The sequence below is a fragment of the Antechinus flavipes genome, chromosome 3 (genome assembly GCF_016432865.1).
Source record: "Antechinus flavipes isolate AdamAnt ecotype Samford, QLD, Australia chromosome 3, AdamAnt_v2, whole genome shotgun sequence".
Taxonomy (NCBI): domain Eukaryota; kingdom Metazoa; phylum Chordata; class Mammalia; order Dasyuromorphia; family Dasyuridae; genus Antechinus; species Antechinus flavipes.
Window position 1 is genome coordinate 511,151,777 of NC_067400.1, and position 25,874 is coordinate 511,177,650.

A 25,874-nucleotide genomic window follows, 5' to 3' on the forward strand; every position below is an offset into this window, starting at 1 on the left:
AACTAAAGAATTGATTCCTGAAACAAGCAGAACGAAGGCTCTGATAGAAATCAGTTTAACATCATGGTCCCAGCCTCTGCAAAGATCATCCAGTCTGAAATTCAAATTAGGTCCAACTCCTGAGACTCACCTTCTATAGAGATTTGAGCAATCTCAATTTGGCCTGCCCTGTCAGAAATCCCAGTGATGTCCCTGAAATTGAATTTTCCCTATGAAATCTACTTAATGGGCCATTCCATGGCTACTATCAGTTCACTACGACACTCTGCCTCATAGTATCTTTTCCCTTCTCTTTCCTCCATGCTACATGGTATTTCTCCTAGTTCCACTACACTTCCCAATTCCACTTCTCTTCCTTATAGTTAGCTAACTCTTCTGGGGTGTTATGTACCTTTCAGGAACTTGTCCTTCATGTGCTCTCCCAATTCTATTTTATATTTACTATTTCAGATGTCTGTTGTATCCCTTCATTTTGTCTGTAACCTCTTTCCCTAAATAAATCTACCTTTTGCCAAAGACAATGGCCATTCTGAATTCTTCACATGACCAAATCCCAACTTTTGGTGCCTACTATCATCTGGAGTCTACATTGTTTTGATCCTTGAATTACAGCATTTGGTGCCAAACCCCATATCATAGGATCATATCACTGTTACTATTTTCTATTTCTTTTTCTTTCCTTTTCCCCCTCCCTTTCCCTTCCTCACCCCTCCTCTCTCTTTTCTTCTCTCTTTTCTTCCTTCTCTCTCTCTTTCTTATTTCTAGGAATTACATTTCTGAGAATATTGATTCATGAAAAATGCAGTGGACTGCAATGGGGAATACTCTGTGAACCCTGATGCTGAATGTTTCTTTGCCTTTTTCCCTTATCATTTGCCTTTTTTATTTCTATAGCATCCTTTTTTTTTTTTTTTTGGATCTTTTGTCCAAAGATACTCTTTATTCTTTCAATGTCTCTCAGATAATCTCAGATGATATATCAATTTTTTTAAAAAGAGAAAGTTAAAAAAGAAATAAACACAACTTCTATATCTCCTACTCAGTCTTTTCTAGTCCTTTTGTTGTTTGGTCACATCTGACTTTTTGTGACCCCTTTTGGGGTTTTCTTGAAAAAAGATACTAAAGTGGTTTGCTATTTTCTTCCCCAGAAGAACACATATTAATTTCTCAGCTTTTTATTTCTATCTGAATCTGTTTATTTTCATCTCTTTTAATATTTGCATGTTGAATATTCTATTCATTTCTGCATTCTTTAAAAAATGATATTAATTCTTTCTATTTTCTGAATATATCTTTTCCCAATGATATTTAGCCTTTCCTTTTTAGGATATATTATAGTAAGCTGAAAAAATAACAATCTTTGATTTTTCGAATATTTCAGTTTTTTTCCTTTCATATCAAGATATGACCATAATGTTTCTTAGTGAATTAAACATGGGGCTTACTTCTAATACTATTTTGTACACTCTATTGATTTGTATTTTTCCATTTGAATCTAGTATTTCTGGATTTTTTTGTGTGTTAAATCTTGAATTATTATATATAAGAATATTAGAAATTCTGTTTGATTTTTTGTGTGTAACACATATAATAATGTTTTTTTTGCATTATAACTTCATGTTCAATGTTCTCATTTAATAGATAAATAATATTTTATACTTCAGCCAATAATGGAAGACTAATAATATTTTTCTATCAAATCAACAGGGCTTACAGCAATTGCTTACAGGAATATGTTATTCATTTGTAGTACAAATTATGATTTCTTTTTCCTGCCTTTTCTTCTGGATAGTATTACAAGGAAAGGGAAGTCCAGGAAAAAAAAGAACTAATGTGGCTTCAGAGGTGAACTGGAAGATCTCTTTAAAGGAAAATTCATTGTGAGGATTTAATTCATAAATTTAATTCATAAAAGCTAAAACCACTTGTCAAGCAAGAGACTATGGCATTTACATTTATTCAGTCTCTTCAAGGATCTTGATGTGAGCTACAGAACAATAGAGAAATTGAGGAGTATTTTAAAATTGTTTTTATTTTATTTTTTAAGATGCCGTTAAGTGATAAGAATTGGTGATTCACTTAAGCAAAGACTAAAGATTCTATTCATTCTCTTAATGAATGAAATAGTATATTATGATGATTAAAAAAGTTTCAAGAGAGACCAAGTTTCTGGGTAAATTAAAATCAATTTCATTGACTATATCTTGAAAACAGTCAGCAAAATAGGCTCAGTGTCTCCTCAGTAATCAAAGAACCCCTTAAACTTACAATATTTATAAAGTCTTTTGAAAAGGAGTTTCATCTGAGAGTAAAAACAAGCCCTGATTGATCAACAAGAGAGTGAATATTATAATGGGAGGTGTACTGCATATTAAAATGAGCTTCTTGGAGTTTTTAATTTGTTACCCAAATCTTAGTTAATAGAGACATTGATTTCTACATCATTTGTTAAGAGAGAATCAATATTTCCTCACACTTATCTGGAAAAAGAGAATGAGAAGGAATATACCTCTTAGCCCAAACTTAGAATTTCTTTTACTGTCAAGATTTTTGCCTGAGTAAATTTTTAAGATTGTTTGCTTTTTGGATGAGGAAGTAGAAAAGGGGTAAAATCTTGGTCCTAATACAATAACTAGTTTTTAAATATAAGAGATATACTCATTTATCACAATATGTGGAATATCAGCCTCTGGTTAAAAACATATTGTGGCTAGTGACCCACACAGCAGGAGCCCCTTTTCATAAGGGGATGTATTTATGGGACTTGGATTTATTCAAAAGAGGCTTGACCTCTAAATGTTAGTGAAGAGTGTCATGTCTGAATTATTGGAGATGGAATCTTGTGCAGGGATAGTAATACTGGATGAGACAAAGTGCACCCCACACTTAAAGTTGTAGAGAAGTCACTGCTACTGAAATGTTGGATCTCATCTGCCATTATAATGGGAGGTGTACTGTATATTTTAATCTGTTACCCAAAACTTAGTTAATAGAGACATCAATTTCTACATCATTTGTTAAGAGAGAATCAATATTTCCTCACACTTGTCTGGAAAAAAAGAATGAGCAGGAATATACCTCTTAGCCCAAACTTAGAATCTCTCTCTCTCTCTCTCTCTCTCTCTCTCTCTCTCTCTCTCTCTCTCTCTCTCTTTCTTTCTCTCTCTCTCTCTCTCTCACACACACACACACACACACACACACACACACACCCTAGTGAGATTTATACCTAAGGTTCTACTCTCAGTCTGGGGTGGGGGAATCTGAGAGTTTTAGCTAAAGGAAACAAATGATAAAAATGTGACTCAGAATACACAGGAGGAAATGGATCAAATCAACCTTGAGATATTTAGAGATCACTGCCTATACCATTTCCCAATCCTCTTGGCTCCATTTATTCAAAAGAATATTTGAATGCTGTCTGTATGCATATTACTTTGGTATTTCCCTTCTCTACTGCAGAGGAGAGCAGTTTACATGATAGCCAAATGCAGATATATGTGAGATAAATGATTATTAATAACCACTATCTTGGAGAGATTTAGAGCTCCCCCTTTCTTCCAAATTCCTAATTTTAAAAAGTTCAGTCTCTTGAAGGACATTACTGATAATGGAATTGAATTAACTCTTCTCCATCTTGGTCAGACACCACTCAGCCTAACAAGGAATTAAATCTAAGGTGGAGAAGCCCATTCTGTTCTACTCTACTCTTTCCCTTTAGAGTGGATGATGAAAAGGTGAAAGAGGATACTGCCATGTATACCCCAATAACTCCAGACCACAGACCAATGTTAAAATATGACTGAAAAGAAATCAACAATTGTTGATGAGAAGAAATGTTTTATTTAGCAAATGTTTGTTGAACTTCTATGGAATTTTTAATATTAGGGTATGATTATTAGAAGAGAAAAAAGGGAGGAATGGAGAGGAGAGAGAGGCAGAGACAATTGGATAGAAACAGAGATAGAGAAAGAAATAAGTAAGGAAAAAGGTGGCAGGTATTCAAAGGTTCCTTTAAAAGCACCAGTCTTGACATTATTGATGTGAATTTTGGTAAACCCTTTTCTATGTCTGTTGATTCTTTTAGGGATGAGGAGGGATTCAAACATGAGAGAAATAATGTGTAAGGACTTCCTTAAGAAGGACTGAATTTTTGGAAACTGAGTGGATGTCCATCAGTTGGTGAATCGCTGAATAAATTATAGTATATAAATGTTATGGAATATTATGGAATATTATTGTTCTATAAGAAATGATCAGTGAGATGATTTCAGAAAGGCCTGGAGAGCCTTACATTAACTGATGCCTTAGCATCACTTTACTCTTATAAAGTGAGTAAAACCCAAGAGAACATTGTACAGAGCAACAACAAGATTATATGATCAGTTCTGATGTTCTTTTTAACAATGAGGTGATTCAACCAATTCCAATAGACTTGTGATGGAGAGAGCCATCTGCATTCAGAAAAAGGACTGTGGGGACTGAATGTGGATCACAACATAGTATTTTCATCTTTTTGTTGTTGTTTGCTTGCTTTTTGTGTTTTTTCCTCATTTTTTTTTTCCTTTTTGATTTGATTTTTCTTGTAAGCATGATAAATGTGGAAATAGGTCTAGAAGAATTGTACATATTTAACATATATTGGATTATTTGTTTCTAGGGGAGGGGATGGAGGAAGGGATGGAGAACAACTTGAAATGTGAGGTTTTGCAAATATGAATGCAAATTATCTTTGCTTGTATTTTGAAAATAAAAAGGTATTATTTAAAGAAAAAAAGAACTAAGTTCAAATCCCGCCTCTGATATTTACTACTTATAAAATCTTAGTCAAGTCATCTAATTGTGACCTTTCTTAGTTTCCTTACCTACAAAATGTGAGACTTGAACTGGAAAATCTCTCTGATGTCCTTTATAGTTCTTGATCTATGTAATTTTAACTCTCTGACTGCAGAATTCACTTTGGATTCAAGAGCCTGTGGCATCAAACTAGTTTAGCCATTGGTTCTTAGCCTCAACAAATACCATTACTTATTTGTACTTAGTCCTGATCTGTGTCTTTACAAAGGCTTCTTTCCTTAGGTCTGATTTCTCTCATGTATAATATGCTGGAGAGAAACCTTATTAATGTCCACGAAAGATTGCTATCCTACAAATAGCTTTATTTGTGCTTTCCTTTTTCTGCTTAATCTCTTGAAGGTTACTCACCTCATTTTCAAGTATGACAACTCGTAACATACTGCTTCTGGTATTGATGTTTGTGCTAATTATCAGGATCATATTTCTGGCTTCTGGAGATTTAACAAAGCTATGAATTGTTTTCTGTTCCAATATCATTGTTAAATTTGTGTTAATTTCCTATATATCTGTGATATTAGACACTGCTCTGGAATTTTGATACAGTTTTTCCCCCCTAATTGAATTTCCTTCTTATTTTAGCTGCTTTGATTTTATTTATATGAAACCTTTTTTTACCTCCACATAATTGAAGATAGGATAGAATAAATAGATGTAATTTCTACAAGTTGGTAATGACTCAGCCTTGTTTGGGAACCAGACTACAAGATAGTATTTGAGAAAAGGTTACTATCCTTGTATAATACCGACAACCTTGTAAATACAATGTCTTTGAGATTTCCTCTTCCTATTAAATTCTGAGTCCAATTTGTTATCAGTTGTCAGTGTCAGGCTAGAATATGCTTAATGGTAAGAGTTTTATTGATTGTGCATTCAGTTGTCTATCAAAGTCTGGACAATTGAAATTCTTCAATCACTGGTTTTTCCTAGGTGAAGAATTAACCCACTTTTTTCAGTGATTATGGATCTCTTTTAAGAGGCTTGCAGTGTCCCAGAATTTGATATAATGTTTCAAAAATGTGTGTATGTATGTATGTATGTATGTATATATTTGTATGTATGTATCCATGTACATTTGTATATATAACACTATCATATATCTTTCTATATACCCACATATGAATATATACATTTACACATATAATTTGTGTATATGCAGATACATATATATAATATATATACATATATATATATACATACATAAACATGAAGTCATATTCCAGAATTACTTATTTAGAGGACTTAAGTATTCTGTTTGAAAAGAAAAGATGGTTATTTACAACCTAAAGACTTCATGAAGATAAGTCTACTAACTACAAAGATGCTTTCGAGAACAATCAGATCTAGGCCCCAAAGTGATGATTTCTTAATTCTTGGGAGAACAACGTGTGCATCAGATGAGGTAGTCATAATTTAAATCTTAATGTAAAAAGCACAAGCTACCAAAAAGAGATAGAAATAAAGTGTCGTACTGAGAATATTAAATGTGATGGTTGTATTTAAAAATATAAAAATTGAATGGAAAAGAGAAAAGATTTAGAGTAGAGCAGAGGAGAATCTCCAAGGAGATGTTCATGTTTCATACTGAGAGAACAATTGAAAGGAAGCAAGAAGGAAGTAGAGAAGAATGAGAGTTTTCAGATCCAAAAGAAAACTCTTCTCTTTGTCAAATGTATTTAGTATTCAGTATTTAGCAAAATTTCAATATAAAATAGAGGAATTATATTTAATATTGTTAGGAAAATGTTAACAGTAAAATGCTTTTTTAAAAAAGTATCTCCTTTGAACAAATAAACAAAAATTAGGATTAAAAACTAATGAGAATCAAGATAAAATCTGATAATTATAATATTAAATGTCAATTAATTATATCCTGTGGTTCTAGGATGTACCTCCTTTATCACTGTTTACCTCATAATAATGTGACAATACACTATTATAGTTACACTGATGCCCAGTTAAAGTTTTGTAGAAAAGACTTACAACTCCAATTAGTTGAAATGTACATTTATCCATTCTTCCAGACTTCAAATGTCTGATAGATCCCTCCACTCTGTTTCTTTCTATGTTTCCTTGCATAAATTGCTTAGAAAAAAATACTAAGGCTTTAGATTCCTATATGATAGCATTGAGACTATTTTTTTACCTGTTACTTCACCTCTATTTTTTTTTCTTTTTAAAAAGCTAAATAGAAGCATTTATAATTGATTCTAAAAAAAAATAGGACCCTTTGAAATTGTTGAGTATAAACATTACTTTCGCAGTTGCATGGAGAATGATTTGGAAAAGAGAATCAGGCAAAAAGACTAATTTAGAGGTTACAGAAATAGTCCTGGAGATGGGAATAAAAGTTTATAAAGTAATTACTATGGGTCAGACATTGTGTTTAAGTGCTTTACAAATCTCATTTGATTATCATAACAATGCTGGCAGGTAGATTTTATTATTATACCCTTTTATAATTGAGAAAACTGAGGCAGACAGAGATTTATGTAACTTGCCTAGTTCACACTAGCTAGTGTCTGAAGTCAGATTTGAAGTTAGGTCTTCCTACATCTAGAGCCAGAGCTCTATCCACTGTGCCACCAGCTGTTTCCAGGTAAGAGGATAATTAAGACCAGTACTAGGTAAGAGTTATATGAGCAGAGAAGAGGGCAGATATAAAAGATAATGAGAAAAGAACCAAGATGTTAGAGTAAGCAGGATATCACCTGAACTTCAAATTCACCTGACAAGTATAAATTATAAAATAGTGCCTTAAAGTGAATTCTAGAAAGACCAAAACAACAACAAAAAAAAAAAGAGATGGGATGAAACAATTTTGCAGCCCAAGACAACTTGTTGACATGAAAGGTCTGCCTCGTTTAGATAAAAATCCAAGGCAAACAGTGCCCTTGGTGATGGGGTTTGGCTATCAAATATTGGGATGTGGAAGTGTTGGCTCCCCAAAGTATATTAGGGTTTGGGGCCAGTGTCAAGAGGTGTCTCAAAAGTATTTGTAGGCTTAGACCATCTACAAATCAAGAGGCAAAAATTTATTATGCTACCAACAGCAGGCTAAATTCATATGTTTTTGTTTTGTTTTGTTTTTAGCAATTAACATGAGAAAGAATTCCTAGTGGAACTCATAATTAACCAAGGGGAAGATGCCATTAAAGATGTCATTAAGACATTAAGACATTAGGAACACCATGAACCCTTGATGCCACAAAATGAGCTAAGTTTTAAAAAAAGGATTTTAGTGTGAGATTATGTCATTGATTGGCTCACTGAATTCCTAAAGAAGTTTAGTAGGGGATTAATAGTATGAGTAGATTCTTTTATAGGGGAAGAATAATCTCTGCAGTTAACATTATACCGACTTTCTGATAGGATATAGTAACTGTGACTTATGAAAGTTTTATTAATGCAAAAAAAAATTTCAGCTAAAAATTCATGGAAATGTAATAAAGATCCATTTAAAGATAACAAAAAGCCCAATTAAGATCAAAAGTTCACTATAATCAGTTCTCTTCCCTCTTTGCCTCAGGCTTTCTTTAGATAGATGGTACCACTCCTTACTATCAAGGACCTATCCAGATCTAGGATCTGGGAGTCTTTTTATCCATTCTCAATCAACAATTCAGCAGACTCTGCCTCAGCAAGCCATTGGGAAGCTCCCAAACTCAGTATAAACCAGTGAACAAAGCTCTTTCAGTTTGATGTAGCAGCAGGTGAGAGACCAGGGTCCCCCTCTCCTTCTCCATACTCCCATACCCCTTTCCCCACTTGGGTCTTAAATCAGTATCAGGGCCCCTCTGGGTCCCAGTACAGTACTAGGTGGATGAGCAGACCTTCAATTCCTACTTCTGCCATGCCCATGAACCTTAGGTTAGCACCAGTCTCCACCCCTATTTTGCTTTGCCTTTTTAGGCATGTTGCAGCACAAAGCCAGGGCTCCCACCTGTGGCCCCAATATAAAACCAAGTTTCTCTATGGCCTTAGAGTAGCAACAGGCCCCCAGTAGGCCAGCGGCATATCCCTAGATGAGTGGCCAGACCCTTGCATTACCCGTTTATCACCAGATTAGCTTCTAGAGCCTGTAATATTCAGCATAAGAAGCTTGGGACAATATTCCCTAGACCCTAGGAACAGAGCTCAACTTTGAAAGTAATGAAATAGACTGGAAAAAATGAACAAAAACAAACAAATAAAAAAGAACTTTACCATAGAAATCTATTATGATAATAAGAAAGATCAAAACACAAATTCAGCAGAGGACAATGTTAAAATGTGTACATTCAAAGACTCAAAGAAAAATGAAAGCTGATTTCAGACCCCAAGAGAATTCCTAGAAGAACTCAAAAGAAGACTTTAAAAATCAAAAAGAGAAGTAGAAGAAAAATTGGGAAAGAAAAATGAGAATATGTTATGGCCAGAACTTGAAACAAGGTGCTAAGTCACTGGAGTTTATAGAGACAATGCTTATGTACTTAGTTCACACCTTTAGAGTTCATACCTTTAAGAGAGTTCACACATTAGAGTTCATACCTCTGAGAGTATATTTAAGGAGGAGCCCACTAAAGGACAAGCCCACTAGAAACTTTGGGAGATTTAAAAGTCAGGATTTAGTCCAGGAGATTCACAAATCAGAAGCCCACAAGTTCACTCTCTCGGAGGTGGAAGTCATTTCATTCCATATTCCACCTTTGTGCTGTCTGGAGGCTTTGGATTTGGAGGGAGCTAGAGGCTGAAGCTGGCAGAGGCAAAGGACTAGTGGCAAGAGCTCTAAGAACCAAGGAGAGAGACAGGCCTCTAGGAAAGTTAACTGGGCTATTTTGAAGGAAACAATAATGGATCTGGACTTTAACACCAGGCTGCATTTGAGGTGATTATTACTCTGAACTGAAACTAAGGCTGCCTCCAGAAGCCCCCTCAAGAAACCTGCTCCCAGAGAATGATTGTATTCTAGAGAAGAGAACATTACAAGAATGATACAAGAAAATCATGAAAAAAGTCAATAGCCTGATAAAAGAAGCATAAAAAATGGAAAAAGATATACAAAAAGTTATTGAAGAAAACAACTCTTTAAAATTTAGAATTAAACAAGCATAAGCTAATGACTCCATGAGACATCAAGAATCAATCAAACAAAATCAGAACAATGAAAAAATTGAAGAACATATAAAATAGATCAGGAGTGATAATTTAACAATTATTAGACTACATGAAGGTCATGATCCCAAAAAAGGACCTGAACATCATTCTTCAAGAAATTATTAAAGAAAACTACCCAGATAGAGTAGAACCAGAGGATAAAATAGACATTGAAAGAATCCACCAATCATCTCCTAAAAAAGTTCCTAAAATGAAAATCCCCAGTAACTATATAGTCAAATTTCAGAACTCCTAGGTCAAGGAAAAAACGTTGCAAACAATCAGAAAGAAGCAATTGAAATATTGTGAAAACAGTCAGGATTACATGGATTTAGTAGCTTATACATTAAAGGATTAGAGAGCTTGGAAGATGATATTCTGGAAAGCAAAATGGCTAAGAAAGACTACAACCAAGAATCACTCACACAGAAAAAACTGAGTATAATCTTTCAGGAGAAAAAATAGTTATTCAATGACTTTCAAAATTTCTTGATGAAAAGATCAGAGCTGGATAAAAAATTTGATTTTTAAAAACAAGATTCAAGAGAAACATAAAAATTAAAAAGGAAAGAGAAACATAAGGGATTTAATAAGGCTAACTTGTTTGCATCTTTATATTAGAAGATGTTACTTAAAATTCTTAAGTAAATTCTTAAAAAACTTAAAAGTTCTTAAGAACTATATCATTATTAGTGTACTTAGGAGTATACATATACAGAGGATGTAAGTATAAGATGACTTTGAAAGAATTATATAAAGAAAGTGATGAGAAATGGGATTATACTGGGAGAAGAAGAAGGAAGTGAGAGATAGAGTGAGCTAAATAATCTCTTAAGAAGAGGTGTGAGAGATCTATTACAGTAGAGTGGAAGATTGGAGAGATAGTAATGGGCATTAATTGAACCTCATCAGAATTGGCTCAAAGAGGGAGTAATACACACAATAAGAGGGGTATAGAAATCTATTTTACTCTATTGGGAAGTAGGATGAGAGGGAATTAGGAAAATGTGGGGTGACTGACAGGATGGAGATAATATATAGTTAGTAATCATAACTGAATGTGAGTATGATGAACTCATCCATAAAATGGAAGTGGATAGCAGAATAGATTAAAAATTGGAATCCTGTGATATGTTGTTTGCAAATAACACATTTGAAGCAAAGATACACACAGAGTAAAGGTGAAGGGCTAGAGCAGTACTTATGTTTCCATTGAGGTAAAAAAAAAAAGCCATGGTAGAAATCATGAATTCAGACAAAGCAAAAGCAAAAATAGATCTAATTGAAAGAAATAAGGAGGGAAAATGCATTTTGCTAAAAGGTACCATAGACAATGAAGAAATATTAATATTAAACATATATGCAGCAAATGGTGTGGCATTCAAATTTATTTAAAAATATTTTTATTTAATATTTTCCCCAGTTACATTTAAAACAGTTTTCTTTTACATTTTTTTAAACTTTTGAGTTTGAGGGAGAAAGAGTATATTTTGTCTGTATTAAGACAAAATCAGTTCCTTCTCCATGTATAGGATTTTCCATCATAAGTCCTTCAGAGTAGTTATGCATGGTTGTACTACTGAGAATAGCAAAGCCATTTATACCTAGTCATCCCAGAAGATTGCTATTACTTTGTATATATTACATTTCACTTTGCTTGATTTCATGGAGGACTTCACAGGTTTTTTCCCCCTGAGAACAACCTGCTTACTATATTCCATAGAACAATAATATTCCATTATAATCACAAACCACAATTTATTCTGCCATTCCCCAACTGATGAGCATTCCTTTAATTTCCAATTTTTTGCCCAGAGAAGAAAACTGATATAAATGTTTCCCTTTCCTTTTTAAAAAACCTTTTTTGGGGGATTCATGCCTAGTAGTGATATTGTTAGGTCAAAGGATATGCATGAATTTATAGCTCTTTGGGTTAGATATCTTTTGATTATTTATCAACTGGGACGTGGCTCTTATTTTTATAAATTTGACTCAGTTCCCTCTGAGAAGTTTCCATTTTGAAAAATGAGGCTCTATCAGAGAAATTTCAAAATTGCTAAACTTTATTTTCCCCCATTTGTTCTATTCTCTCTCCCTTTTTATCCTATACCTCCTCAAAAGTGTTTTGCTAATGATCACTCCCTCCCTCAATATTCCCTTTCTTTCATCAACCTCTCTCCTTCCTATTCCATTCCCCTGGTTTCCTTCAGAGTAAGATAGATTTCTATACCCAAATCGAATGTGTATGTTATTTCCTCTTTGAGCCAATTATGATGAGAGTAAGGTTCACTTACTCACTGTTTTCTCTCCTTTTCCCCCTTCACTGTAAAAGCTTTTTCTTGGCTCTTGTTATGGCAGATAATTTACACCATTCCATTTCTTCCTTTCTCCCAGTACATTTCTTTTACCCCTTAGTTTCATTTTAAAAAAAACACATTATCCCTTTATGTCCAACACAATTGTGCCCTCTGTCTAAATATACTCTAAGTGCCATAATAATGAGAAAGTTCTGATAACTTATAAGTATCATCCCTCCCATGTAAGAATATAAATAGATAAACCTTATTAAGTCTCTTATTATATGACTTTCCTAATTACCTCCTTATGCTTCTGAGTCCTGCATTTGAAAATCAGTTTTCTATTCAGCTCTTACTTTTCATGACCAATGCTTGAAAATTCTCTATTGAATTTTCACTTTTCCCTCTGAAGGATTATACTCAGTTTTGCTAGGTAGGTGATTTTTTATTGTAATCCTAGTTCCATTGCTCTCTAGAAAATCATATTCCAAGCCCTCTGGTCCTTTAATGTAGAAGCTGCTAAATCTTGTGTTATCCTGACTGTGGCTCTATTATACTTGAATTGTTTCTTTCTGAATCCTTGGAGTATTTACCTGGGAGTTGCAGAATTTGGCTGTAATATTCCTAGTAGTTTTCATTCAGGAAGTGATCAATGGATTCTTTCAATTTCTATTTTACCTTCTGGTTTTAGGCTATCAGGACAGTTTTCTTTGATAATTTCTTGTAAGATGATATTCAGTCTCTTTTTTTGATCTACTAGTAAATCAATAATTTTAAAATGATTTCTCATAGAATAGAATAGAAAATGACCTATTTTCTAGGTCAGTGGTCTTTCCAATGAGATTTTTCACATTTTTCCCCATTTAAATTTTTTTTTTGGTTTTGCTTATTGTATCTTGATTTCTTATAAAGTCATTAGCTTCCTTTTGTTCTATTCTAATTTTTAAGGAATTAGTTTCCTCACTGAAATTTTGTACCTCCTTTCCCATTTGGCCAATTTTGCTTTTTAAGGTATTCTCCTTATTAGCTTTTTCTATTTCCTTTTGTGCCACTTTCAATTCTCTTCCTAGATTTTCTTCTATCTCTCTTACTTGATTTTTCAAAATCCCTTTTGAGCTCTTCCGTAGCCTGAGACCAATTCTTATTTTTCTTGGAGGTTTTGGATATAGGATATTTGACTTTGTTATCTTCTTCTGAGTCTGTATTTTAATCTTTCCTGTTATCATAGTAACTTTCTATGGTCAGAAACTTTTTCTGTTGTCTGCTTATTTTCCTAGCCTATTACTAGGCTTTTTAACTCTTTGTTAAAGTAGGGCTCTGTTTCCAAAGTGGAGGTTGCAATGTTCCAAACTTCAAGAGTTCTCTGTGCAGTTGTTTTTAGGGATCCTTTTAAGAACATGGCCATTCTTTTCTGCTCTAGAACTATTAGGAGTATCCCCATGCCAGTATAGCTGTAAGATATAATGTGTTCAAGCAACAGTGTCTTTCCTCAATGTGTCTAAAGAGATCTCCTGCGGTCTGAGGCTTCCAGAAGCTGCCATTGCCACCACTTCCCACCTTTGCTCTTGGTTTTTGGTTTCCCAAGGCCTCTTACCCTATTGACAACTTTTTATGCTGATCTTCCAAGTCTATGGTGTCTCTGAATATATCTGATGATCTAAGTGAAATGGATGTTTACAAAAATATAAATTGCTCAGATTAACATAATAAGAAATAGAATATTTAAATAACCCCTTCTTAGAAAACGAAATCTGATAAGCTGTCAATGAACTCCTTAAGAAAAAAGTCTTCAGAGCCAGAAAGGTTCATAAGTGAATTCTGTCAAACATTTAAAGAACAATTAATTCTGATGCTATATTAACTATTTGGGAAAATAGGCAAAGAAAGAGTCCCACCAAATTCCTTTTATGACAAAATATAGTACTGATATCTAAAGCTGAAACAGCTAAAACAGAAAAGGAAAACTACAGACCAATTTCCCTAGTTAACATTGATGTAAAAATTGTAAATTAAACACTAGCAAGGAGATTAGAGCATTATATCATAAGAATAATATACTATGACCAGATGGATTCATACCAGTAATGCAAAACTGGTTTAATATTAGAAAAATTATTAGCATAATTGACCATAGCAATAACAAAACTAACAGAAATCATATAATTATCTCAATAGATGCAGAAAAAGCTTTTGACAAAATGCAGCATCCATTTCTAGTAAAGACACTAGAGAACCAGGGAATAGATGGAGCTTTCCCTAAAATGATAAATAGTTTCTATCTAAAATCATCAGCAATTGTTATCTCTAATGGAGATAAGCTAAAAGCCTTCCCAGTAAGGGGTGCAGCAAGGTTGGCCATTATCATATTACCACTATTATTCAATGTTATACTAAAAATGTTACCGTCAGCAAAAAAAAGAAGAAAAAGAAATCGAAGAAATTAGAATAAGCAATGAGGAAACAAAACTCAGGTAAAACTATAGTATACTTAGGGAATCCTAGGAATCAACTAAAATTAGTTGAAATATGACAGAAAAGGAAAATTATAAATGTTTCAAGGGATGTGGGAAAATTGGAACACCACAGAACTGTTGTGAACTGAACCGATCATTTTGGAGGACAATTTGGAACTATACCTGAAGGGCAACCAAACTGTGCATACTCTTTGGCCCAATATCACTACTAGGTTTGTATCCCAAAGAGATAAAAAACAAAAAAAAAGGATCTATATGTATAAAAAATATTTCTAGCAGCTCTTTTAGTGGTAGCAAAGAATTAGAAATTGAGGGACTTTTCATCAGTTGGGGAATAACTGAATGAATTGCATTAGCATATTATGTATTGAAATACTATTGTTTTATAAGTAATGATGAACTGATGCTCTCAGAAAAATTTGGAAAGACTTACATGGGTGCAAAGTGAAGTGAGCAGAAGCAGGAGAATCTACACAGTGACATGAACATTGTTTGATGATCAACTGTGAATGACTTGGCCATTCTCAGCAAAACTACGATCCAAGACAGTTCCAAAAAGTTCATGAAGAAAAATGCTGTTTCCATCCAGAAAAAAAAAAAAAAAAACTGATGGAGTCTGAAAGCAGATTAAAGCACATTATTTTCACTTAATTATTTATTTGTTTATTTATTTTTGTGTTGTTTCTTCTTTCACAATATAACTAACATACAAATGTTTTACATGATTGAACTTATATAATCACTATCACATTGCACCTCATGAAACAACCCTTTTCATTTCTAATTGAGAAGTTTTTTTTTTTTTGATATCAAGCCTGAATTTGCCTCTTTTTAACTTTTCTACCTATTGCTCTTGGTTTAGCCACCTAGGGCCTGACAGCTCAAGTCTAATCTGTCATCAAACTGACAGCTCTTCAAATACATGAACATAATTATCAGGTTCTTCTCAAACTTTTTCTCTTAGATGCTTTAGCTGAGCCTTGTATGCAATAGATTTAAGGCTTTTCATCATTCTTGCTGCTTGTAAATGTGCTTCTTTAACTATGAATCCTTAAACTGAATATGATACTTCAAATAAGATCTGATTGAGAGCTCAGCATAGTGGGATAATCACTTCCTTTTTCAGGAACTTCTGACCCTTTTAATATAGTCTGAAATTGTGATAGCTTTCTTGTCTGTTGTATCACCCTAGTGACCCATACTGAGCTTGGAGACCACTGAAAATCCAAAATCTTTTTTATAAAGTTACTATTCTGCCCATCTTATACTTCTGAAATTAATTTTTAAAAATGTATCCTGGAGGCATGAATGAAACTGGAAAGAGGATAGCAGACAAAACATGGAAAACCAGTATGAAGATCTCTATATTTAACATAAGGCCTGTCACATAGTAGGTATGAGCTAAATACATATTGGTGTTCATTAACTGATTGATTTAAAGACATTTTTAATATAGAAATTGAAATTTCAAATAACATTTCAGAGCCCTGAGTTTGGAAAATTATTAACAGAGATTTACTTTTCTTGACTAATTTAAATTATTTCCAGCTAACCCTTGCTTCATTCCTTCAATGCAGCAATACAAGCCTGTTATAAGACTAACCATGACTTTTCATATGAAACAAAAATCAGAAAAAATAACTGAAAACAAAACAAGAAAAATTATCTTACCATGTCTTTTTTTCCAGAGATGCATGGGAAAGGGAAATTGGGGAAAGAGTAGATCTTTTGAAGATTCTCTTAATCCTTGAATTGATGATTACAAATAGCTTAATCAGTCTGAATTCTTTGTGTCAAGGTGCCTCCAGTAAACTGATGATCTACCATAGTTTCTCCCTTCTCTTTTTTTCCTGTAAAACTAGAGGAGAGAAGACCTCTCAGAAAGAGGTCTCTTTCTATTTGTGGTTAGTAGGTTTCCTCTGTTGTACAGGACAGCTGGAATCACTAAAGGTGGTCATGAGTCTTGACTTGGTTAGGTGAGAAAAGATGGACAAGGTTTCTTGGTGTACCAAGGCCTGATGGTTTGGGACACTGGATCAAGATTCTTGTACAAGGCAAAGCAGAGCAATCCAATAAATCAAAACAAGTTCAAATGATCCAGAGACAAAAGCATATTTCCATATGCTATACTCTAATTCAAACAGCAACATCTAGAGGGCAATGATGAAATCAGAGCTGAAAGCTAAAACTTTGCTAGTTAAATGGGTAATAAGGGGTATCTATCACAAGGATTTAAAATAGAATTGAAAAATCCTTAGGCAACTTTATTCATTCTAGCAGTTTGATGTGTCTGCTGACTTTTAAAATAGAGGAAATGTGTGGACCATTCCCAAGGCTCTTCCTTTACCACAATCCAAAAAGGGACCTTATTTTTGCATGCTGGTATAAAGTGAGATTATATACTGTTAGGATAAAAAGGAAAAATGGAATCCAATCAATAGTCAACTTAGCCACACTCCATTGATCTTACATTCTAATTTAATACTTCCCACTTCAGCTTGAATCTTTTTTCTATTGCCCGACTTCCTATTTGTACTTCAGCCTTCTGGATGGTGGCATTCTAGAGCAATTCTGAGCTTAAACTCTCTTGATTCTGGATCCATACTTTGTCACCTTCTCCTCCGGAGAGAAATACACTCAACTCCTGAGACTGACATTGTCATTAGTATGTGATGAGTAAGATCCTGCTCTTCCTAATATGTTTCCAGAGAGGGGAGGCATTTGGTTTTGAGTCAGGTGTTCCTGAGACCCAACTAGAGGCAATAGGGAAGTTTCTGGACTAGCTTCAAAGGTTCTTCTTAGGCAACCACAAACTAGAGGATACATGCAGAGTCTTAGAGAGAAGAAAGGGGAATTTCCTGACAGTGTTGCAAAAGAGTTATGGAATCTAGCCTTCCACAGAGAGAAAACCAAGTCATAGACGGTACCCATCTAAATTTGTCTTTCTAATAATCCCAAATTTCTGTCTCTTGGGGGAAGGAGGTTGTGTGTATGACTGTGTATCTGAAGAAGCAAAAATAGGTAAACTGAGGCATAAGCCAAGACAACAAAGGAAGTAATCTTTGGTCTTTTTAACCAGTTCATCCCACATACAACCTTCTCCTATGTGAACACCACCACCAGTGCAGCCCACAGTATAGCCACTGTCTTTAATGCTAAAACCAGCTACTGCAGAGGAGACCAGCTAGACATCCTTCTGGAAGTGAGAGACTTCTTAGGGCAAAGGGAGAAATATGGAGGAGACTTCTTAAGGGACAGGATCTCTTCCCCAGACCTAAAGGAAGGAACTTTGGGAAGAACGATTGACTTCCACAGCGGGACCTACCTTGTCAGCTTCACTTTATTCTGGGCAGGCAAAGTCTCTGTCACTTCTGCTCATCCCCTCGAGTGAAGGGATGTCTACCCTCTGGAGAGCAAGGAAAGGGGGTTATGATAAGGTGATTTTCACAGGCCAGTTTATCAATGACATGTCCCAGGTCTTCACTGAATGTGGCCTTGTTCTAAACACAAGTGCTGAACTGGACCCTCGAGATCAAGAAGCCTTTTACTGTGTGAAACCTCCACAAATGTCTTGTGATACACTCACCCAGGTGAAATCTAAGAATAAGGAAGTTTCTTATCTCAGCAACTTAGAGAAGAGCCTCTTTGTTAGGTAAATAAACCTTTTTTGCAACCCCCAGAAACCATATGTAGATTTGAAGTTCCATGCAAACATTTTTTATGTTAGAATTTTAAATGGAGTTGATTTTTTTAAAATAACTTTTTATTGATAGAACTCATACCAGGGTAATTTTTTACAGCATTATCCCTTGCACTCACTTCTGTTCCGATTTTTCCCCTCCCTTCCTCCACTCCCTCCCCCAGATGGCAAGCAGTCCTATACATGTTAAATAGGTTACAGTATATCCTAGATAGAGTATATGTGTGCAGAACCGAACAGTTCTCTTGTTGCACAGGGAGAATTGGATTTAGAAGGTATAAATAACCCGGGAAGAAAAACAAAAACGCAAGCAGTTTATATTCATTTCCCAATGTTCTTTCTTTGGGTGTAACTGTTTCTGTCCATCCTTGATCTTCAATTGCAACTGAATTAGCTCTCTTTATTGAAGAGATCCACTTCCATCAGAATACATCCTCAACCAGTATCGTTGTTGAGGTATATAATGATCTCCCGGTTATGCTCATTTTACTTAGCATCAGTTCATGTAAGTCTTGCCGGTCCTCTCTGTATTCATCTTGCTGGTCATTTCTTACAGAACAATAATATTCCATAACGTTCATATACCACAATTTACTCAACCATTCTCCAATTGACGGGCATCCATTCATTTTCTAGCTTCTAGCTCACTTCAAACAGGGCTGCCACAAACATTTTGGCACATACAGGTCCCTTTCCCTTCTTTAGTATCTCTTTGGGGTATAAGCCCAGTAGAAACACTGCTGGATCAAAGAGTATGCACAGTTTGATAACTTTTTGAGCATAGTTCTAAATTGCTCTCCAGAATGGCTGGATGTATTCACAATTCCACCAACAATGTATCAGTGTCCCTGTTTTCCCATATCCCCTCCAACATTCCGCATTATTTTTCTCTGTCATTCTAGCCAGTCTCACAGGTGGGTAGTGATATCTCAGTGTTGTCTTAATTTGTATTTCTCTGATTAATAATGATTTGGAGCATATTTTCATATGTCTATAAATAGTTTTAATTTCTTCATCTGAGAATTGTCTGTTCATATTCTTTGACTATTTATCAATTGGAGAATGGCTTGATTTCTTATAAGTTAAAGTCAATTCTTTATATATTTTGGAAATGAGGCCTTTATCAGAACCTTTGACTGTAAAAATGTTTTCCCAGTTTATTGTTTCCCTTCTAATCTTGTCTGTATTTGTTTTGTTTGTATAAAACCTCTTCAATTTGATATAATCAAAATTTTCCATTTTGTGGTCAATAGTGATCTCTAGTTCTTCTTTGGTCATAAATTCCTCCTTCTTCCACAGGTCTGAGAGGTAAACTATCCTATGCTCTTCCAATTTATTTATAATCTCATTCTTTATGCCTAGGTCATGAACCCATTTTGACCTTATCTTTGTGCACGGTATTAAATGTGGGTCAATGCCTAGTTTCTGCCATACTAATTTCCAGTTTTCCCAGCAATTTTTGTCAAATAATGCGTTCTTATCCCAAAAAACTGGGGTCTTTGAGTTTGTCAAACACTAGATTATTAAAGTTATTGGCTGTTTTGTCCTTTGAACCTAACCTATTCCATTGATCAACTAATCTATTTCTTAGCCAATACCAGATGGTTTTAGTAACTGATGCTTTATAATATAATTTTAGATCTGGTACAGCTAGGCCACCTTTATTTGATTTTTTTTTTCATTAATTCCCTTGAAATTCTTGACTTTTTGTTTTTCCATATGAACTTTGTTGTTATTTTTTCTAGGTCATCAAAATAATTTTTTGGGAGTCTGATTGGTATAGCGCTAAATAAATAGATTAGTTTAGGTAGTATTGTCATCTTTATTATATTTGCTCACCCAATCCAAGAGCATTTAATATTTTTCCAGTTGGTTAGATCAGACTTAATTTGTGTGGAAAGTGTTTTGTAGTTTTGCTCATAAAGTTTCTGATTTTCCCTTGGCAGATAGATTCCTGAATATTTCATACAATCAGTAGTTACTTTAAATGGAATTTCTCTTTGTGACTCTAACTGTTGGGTTTTGTTAGTGATATATAAGAATGCTGATGACTTATGTGGGTTTATTTTGTATCCTGCAACTTTGCTAAAGGTGTGGATTGTTTCTAATAACTTTTTAGTAGACTCTCTGGGGTTCTCTAAGTATATCCTCATATCATCAGCAAAGAGTGATAATTTGGTTTCCTCATTGCCTATTCTTATTCCTTTAATCTCTTTCTGAACTCTTATTTCCAAAGCTAGCATTTCTAATACAATATTAAATAGTAACAGTGATAGTGGGCAACCTTGTTTCACTCGTGATCTTATTGGGAATGGTTGCAGTTTGTCCCCATTACATATGATGCTTACTGCTGGTTTTAAATAGATGCTACTGATTATTTTAAGGAAAAGTCCATTTATTCCTATTAGAGTTGATTTTTTGAAGGTGAATCTCAATAAGCTTTGGGATGAATCTTCCATACAGGCAATGGCTGTTCTTGATCAGAAGCTAACATTTGTTAAATGACCTGAAACTGAGGCTGTAGTTTAAAAGAGCCTGATTTCTTGCCTCTGCCCTCAAACTCTCTATCCCATCTCTCTCCTACCCCCCATTTTTAGATGAAAATAGTTAGGATTAGAAACTCTCGAGAGTCTGGTTCTTGGGGTATAATATTTCTTTTTCAATTCCAGACTGAAAAGTAATTTCTATTACTCTCTCTTGAAGGTCCAAGATGGGAATGGAAATTATGAATAACTTTAATTCCATTGAAGTCTCAAGTTAAAACAGTAAGCCTTCTCTTTGGGTATTTGAACCCATAGTATTCTTTATTATTTATACGCATCTCTGTCCTGCAGTCCTGTTTATCTGCTTCTGAGATGGTGAAGTAACTAACTCTAGATGAAAAGTGAATTTCCTCAAGTGAACATCACATCAAATATTTTACTTTCCCATAATTTATGCCAAATTCAATACTTTTATTTATCTGAAGCAGCCTATGAAAATTTCCCCTTCTCTTCATAAAATTAGCACAGAAATGTTGAGACTATATTAGCCCTTAGTAATAATTTACAAATACTCCAAGAGCCAGAACTATTAATGAGCATGTTGAAGTGAAATTACACCTTTAGCCTTTTTGTTAGCTTTTTAAATTTTTTTTTTTTTTTAAGAAAAGGAAAGCACAACTTTTTGTTTTGGGCAAAGTCTTAAGAGACAAAGGATCTAAAAGACTGATGCTGATGCTTCTAGTCTGAGTTGTATTCAGGATGAAGGTTCTCAGATCCACTTTGCCTCTTTTTTAAGCCACAATTTTATATCAAATTAAAAACCTACTTATTCATCATTATTCATCATTATTTTAGTCTCACTAGATGCAGAACATTCTCTGTTCACTTTCTCATTTTTAAGAAACAATTTAAACTTTAGTTTAGTGGAAAGGTATTAGTTTTAGCATCAGAAGCCTCAAGTCCAAATTAGACTTTCTATATATTTATTTCCTTTGTGACCACAAGCAATTTATTTAGTCATTCTGGATTTCAGGTTGCTAATGACTTCTAATGGCCCCTATGGATCCAAATTTTTGATCCATGATTTTCTTAAGTAATTTTCACTTGAATACCAAGTCCAATACTTTAGAATATTTAAAATGTTCTAAAACCAAAATGGATATAGGATCAAAACATATCTCTCCATTAATTCTTCTTTTTATGTGCCAAGCACCAAGCTAGCACTTTATTTAAAAAATATATATTTTATTTTCACCCACTTTCATGTTAAAACAATTTAAAAACTTTTTTTTTTAAGTTTTGAGTTCTAAATTCTATTCATGCCTCCCTTCTCTCCATACTCCCTGAGATAGTAAGCAATCCCATATAGGTTATACCTATGTAATTATATAAAACATGTCCATATTACTCACTTTGTAAATATTTCAAATAAAAAAGAAAGAAGATAAAAACCAGTTATGTTTCAGTCTTCATTCAGACAATATCAGATCTTTCTCTGGAGGCAGATAGCATTTTTTTCATTATGAGTCTTTTGGGATTGTCTTGATCATGGTATAGCTGAGAATAGCTAAGTCATTCCTAGTTCTTCATCATAAAATATTTCTGTTTTTATGTACAGTGTTCTCATGGTCTGATCTTTGTTTTGCATCAGCTTATGTAGTGATTTCCAGGTTTTTCTGAAATCAACCTGTTTGTTATTTCTTACAGCACATATTTCATTACAATCATCTACCACAGCTTATTCAGCCATTCTTCAATTGATGGGTATTTCCTCAGTTTCCAATTCTTAGCCATTACCAACAGAGCTGGCTAGAAATATTATTTGTATAAATAGGTCCTTCCCTCCCTACCACACCTCCTTAAACTCTCCCACCCATCTTTTTTTTTAATTTATTTTTTACTTTTTTAATCTCTTTGGGACACAAACTGAGCAGTGCTATTGATAAACCAAAGTATATATACCATTTTATAACCCTTTGGGCATAGTTCCAAGTTATTCTCTAGAAGGTTTGGAGCAGTTCACACCTTCACTAATAGTGCCTTAGGTTCTAGTTTTCTCACATCACTTTCAACTTTTATCATTTTCCTTTTTTTGGGGGGGGATTTATATTAGTCAATCTGATAAGTATAAGGTGCTACTTCTGAATTGTTTTAATTTTCATTTTTCTAATCAATGGTGATTTAGTGCATTTTTTCATATGATTATTGATACCTTTGGATTCTTTGTCTGAAAATTGTCTGTTCATATACTCTGACCATTTATCAATTGGGGAATGACTTGTATTTTTTTTTTTCTCTTTCTTTTTTTTTTAATTTAATTTTATTTAATAATAACTTTGTATTGACAGAATCCATGCCAGGGTAATTTTTTTTACAACATTATCCCTTGCAGTCGCTTATGTTTCGATTTTTCCCCTCCCTCCCTCCACCCCCCCCCCCAATTTGGCAAATAGTCCTATATATGTTAAATATGTTGCAGTATATCCTAGATACAATACATAGTTGCAGAACCGAACAGTTCTCCTGTTGCACAGGGAGAATTGGATTCAGAAGGTAAAAATAACTCGGGAAGAAAATCAAAAATGCAAATAGTTCACATTTGTTTCCCAGTGTTCCTTCTTTGGGTATAGCTGTTTCTATGACTTGTATTCTTATAAATTTTACTCAATTTTCTATATGTTTGAGAAATGAGACCTTTATCAGAGATACTTGTTATAAAATTCTCCCCATTCTGTTCCAGGTTTCTGCTTTTCTTCTAATTTTGGTTGCATTGGTTTTGTTAATACAAAACTTTTAAAATTTAATATAATTAAAATTATCTCTTTTACCTTTCATAATGCTCTCTGTATCTTGTTTGGTTCTAAATTCTTCCTTTATCCAAAGATCTAGCAGGTTAAACGATTACATATTTTCCTAATTAGCCTAATTAAATTTTAATCTAAATCATGCTCATTTTGACCTTCTCTTGGTATATGGTGCGCAATGTTGATCTATACATAGTTTCTTCCTGCTGCTTTCCAGTTATCCCTGTAGTTTTTAATCACGTGTCACTTCATTAATTCTTAAACATTATACTTCTAGAAATTGTTTCATCCTTAACACTTAGCTCAGTGTCTGATAAATGATAGGTATTTAATGCATACCTATTGATATTGATCCTTTACATGTCTGTGATTAGTTTGATCTTCTTTTTAGCTTAGTACTTAATTCCTAGTTTATTTTACTCTCACTAGAAAATTATCTGTTAATGTGTCTTGAGGTGGGTAACTGCCAACTTTCCTCTATGCCCAAGAAATGATTGTCTTCAATTGCTTCCTATATATTGCCTTTCCCAAGAAATATAACAAAAATCCTATCAGAGAAAATAAAAACTCCATATCTAACTTCTTTTGGTCAGAGGTTTGTGAGAGAAAGAAAAAAATTTCAGTGTTGGGAAAAGTTAAAAAGCTTTGTCTTTCCAATGTTTTTTCTTAGGTTATTATTGCTAATTTTGTAACCAATAATTGGTGTCTATCTTAATCAGTTATGACACAAATTTTAAAAATATATATTTTGTTACTGTTATTTAGTAATTTTCAATCATATCCATTCTTTGTTACCATATTTAGGGTTTTCTTGGCAAAGATACTGGAATGGTTTGTGATTTCTGTCTTCCCAGCTCATTTTATAGATGACAAAACTGAGGGAAATGGATTACATTAGGTTTAGTTAAGTTAGATTGGATAGGTTACATTAAGTTTGGTCTAGGGAGTTTGGTATTTTAAAAGATGCTAGTCCTACCTTAGAAAAGGGGAATTGAAATTTCAGGGGGCAACTGTTACCTGGGGAATATGAAGGCTTGATTCCAGGGAGATTTTGAAGTAAATGAGAAAAAGGGTAACCAGAGAGAGATTATAGATTAGTGATGGGCTGCACAATCAGGGACATGGTGTTGGTATTGGTAGGGCCTATCATGCAGTAGTTTTCTTTCTGACACTTAAGAAGTGACATTATTCTGAAAGTGAGGTACAGTGGGAAAGGAGAATCCATGGAGCAATTTCTACAAAGTAGTGGCAGAAACTGCCTAGAGGGAAGAGCCCAGAATGAATACCTTGAAAGTTTTGATTGCATGAGGAATATATAGAATAGAGAGAATTTACATAATTGTAAGAGACATGAAACAGAGAATGAGGATGTTGAGTAATCAGAAAGAAGATGAAAAATGAAGAGTGAGAGAACATCTCTGTAAAGGGATATCAAAAGTGAAATATATAAGAAAAACATAATGAACAAGACTAGTTGAAGGGGAGAAGAAGAATAGGTAGCATGAAATCCACTTTACTGAGAGAATAAAAAAGGATGGAGGGGAAAAATTATATAACCAGATAAAAGTAGGAGAGAAAATGAAAATAATAAGCAAGATCCTAGAGGAGAAGGGGATAACAAATGAGAGGAGGGAATATGGTATGAGAGTAAGAGAGCCTGTGGGAATAGAGACACCTTAAAAAAGATTAAAGTAACTAAGGAACATAAAAGCATAACTTGAAAAAAGTCCAATAATAAAGAAAGTGGAGGAAAATATAAAATTTTCATAACTTCAAATGTAAAAGAATTAAACAAGCCATTAATATGAGAAAAAAATGACAGAATGGATAAAAAACAATGCCTAACAATTTTTGCTTGTAAAAATACATTTAAAAATAAAGACATGCACAAAAGAAAACTTTGGGGATAGAAAAATAAACTTTGCTATAAATCAAGTGAATCCCCACAAAAGCAGTAGTTACAATCATGCTACCCACAAAGTAAAAACAAACATTGAAAAAAATTAAAAGAGATAAATAAACTACATTATACTGAAAGGAACCATAGATTCAATTCAGTAACAACCTAAGTGTATTTATAGTCTTATCATCCATTATCATAAAGAAAACATTATTTGAGCTACAAG

At 33.9% G+C, this 25,874-nt stretch overlaps 1 pseudogene; it reads left to right on the top strand.

The window, feature by feature from the left end:
• The window catches only part of LOC127557361 (NXPE family member 4-like), a 95,226-nt pseudogene that overhangs the window by 17,863 nt on the left and 51,489 nt on the right, over nucleotides 1–25,874 (top strand).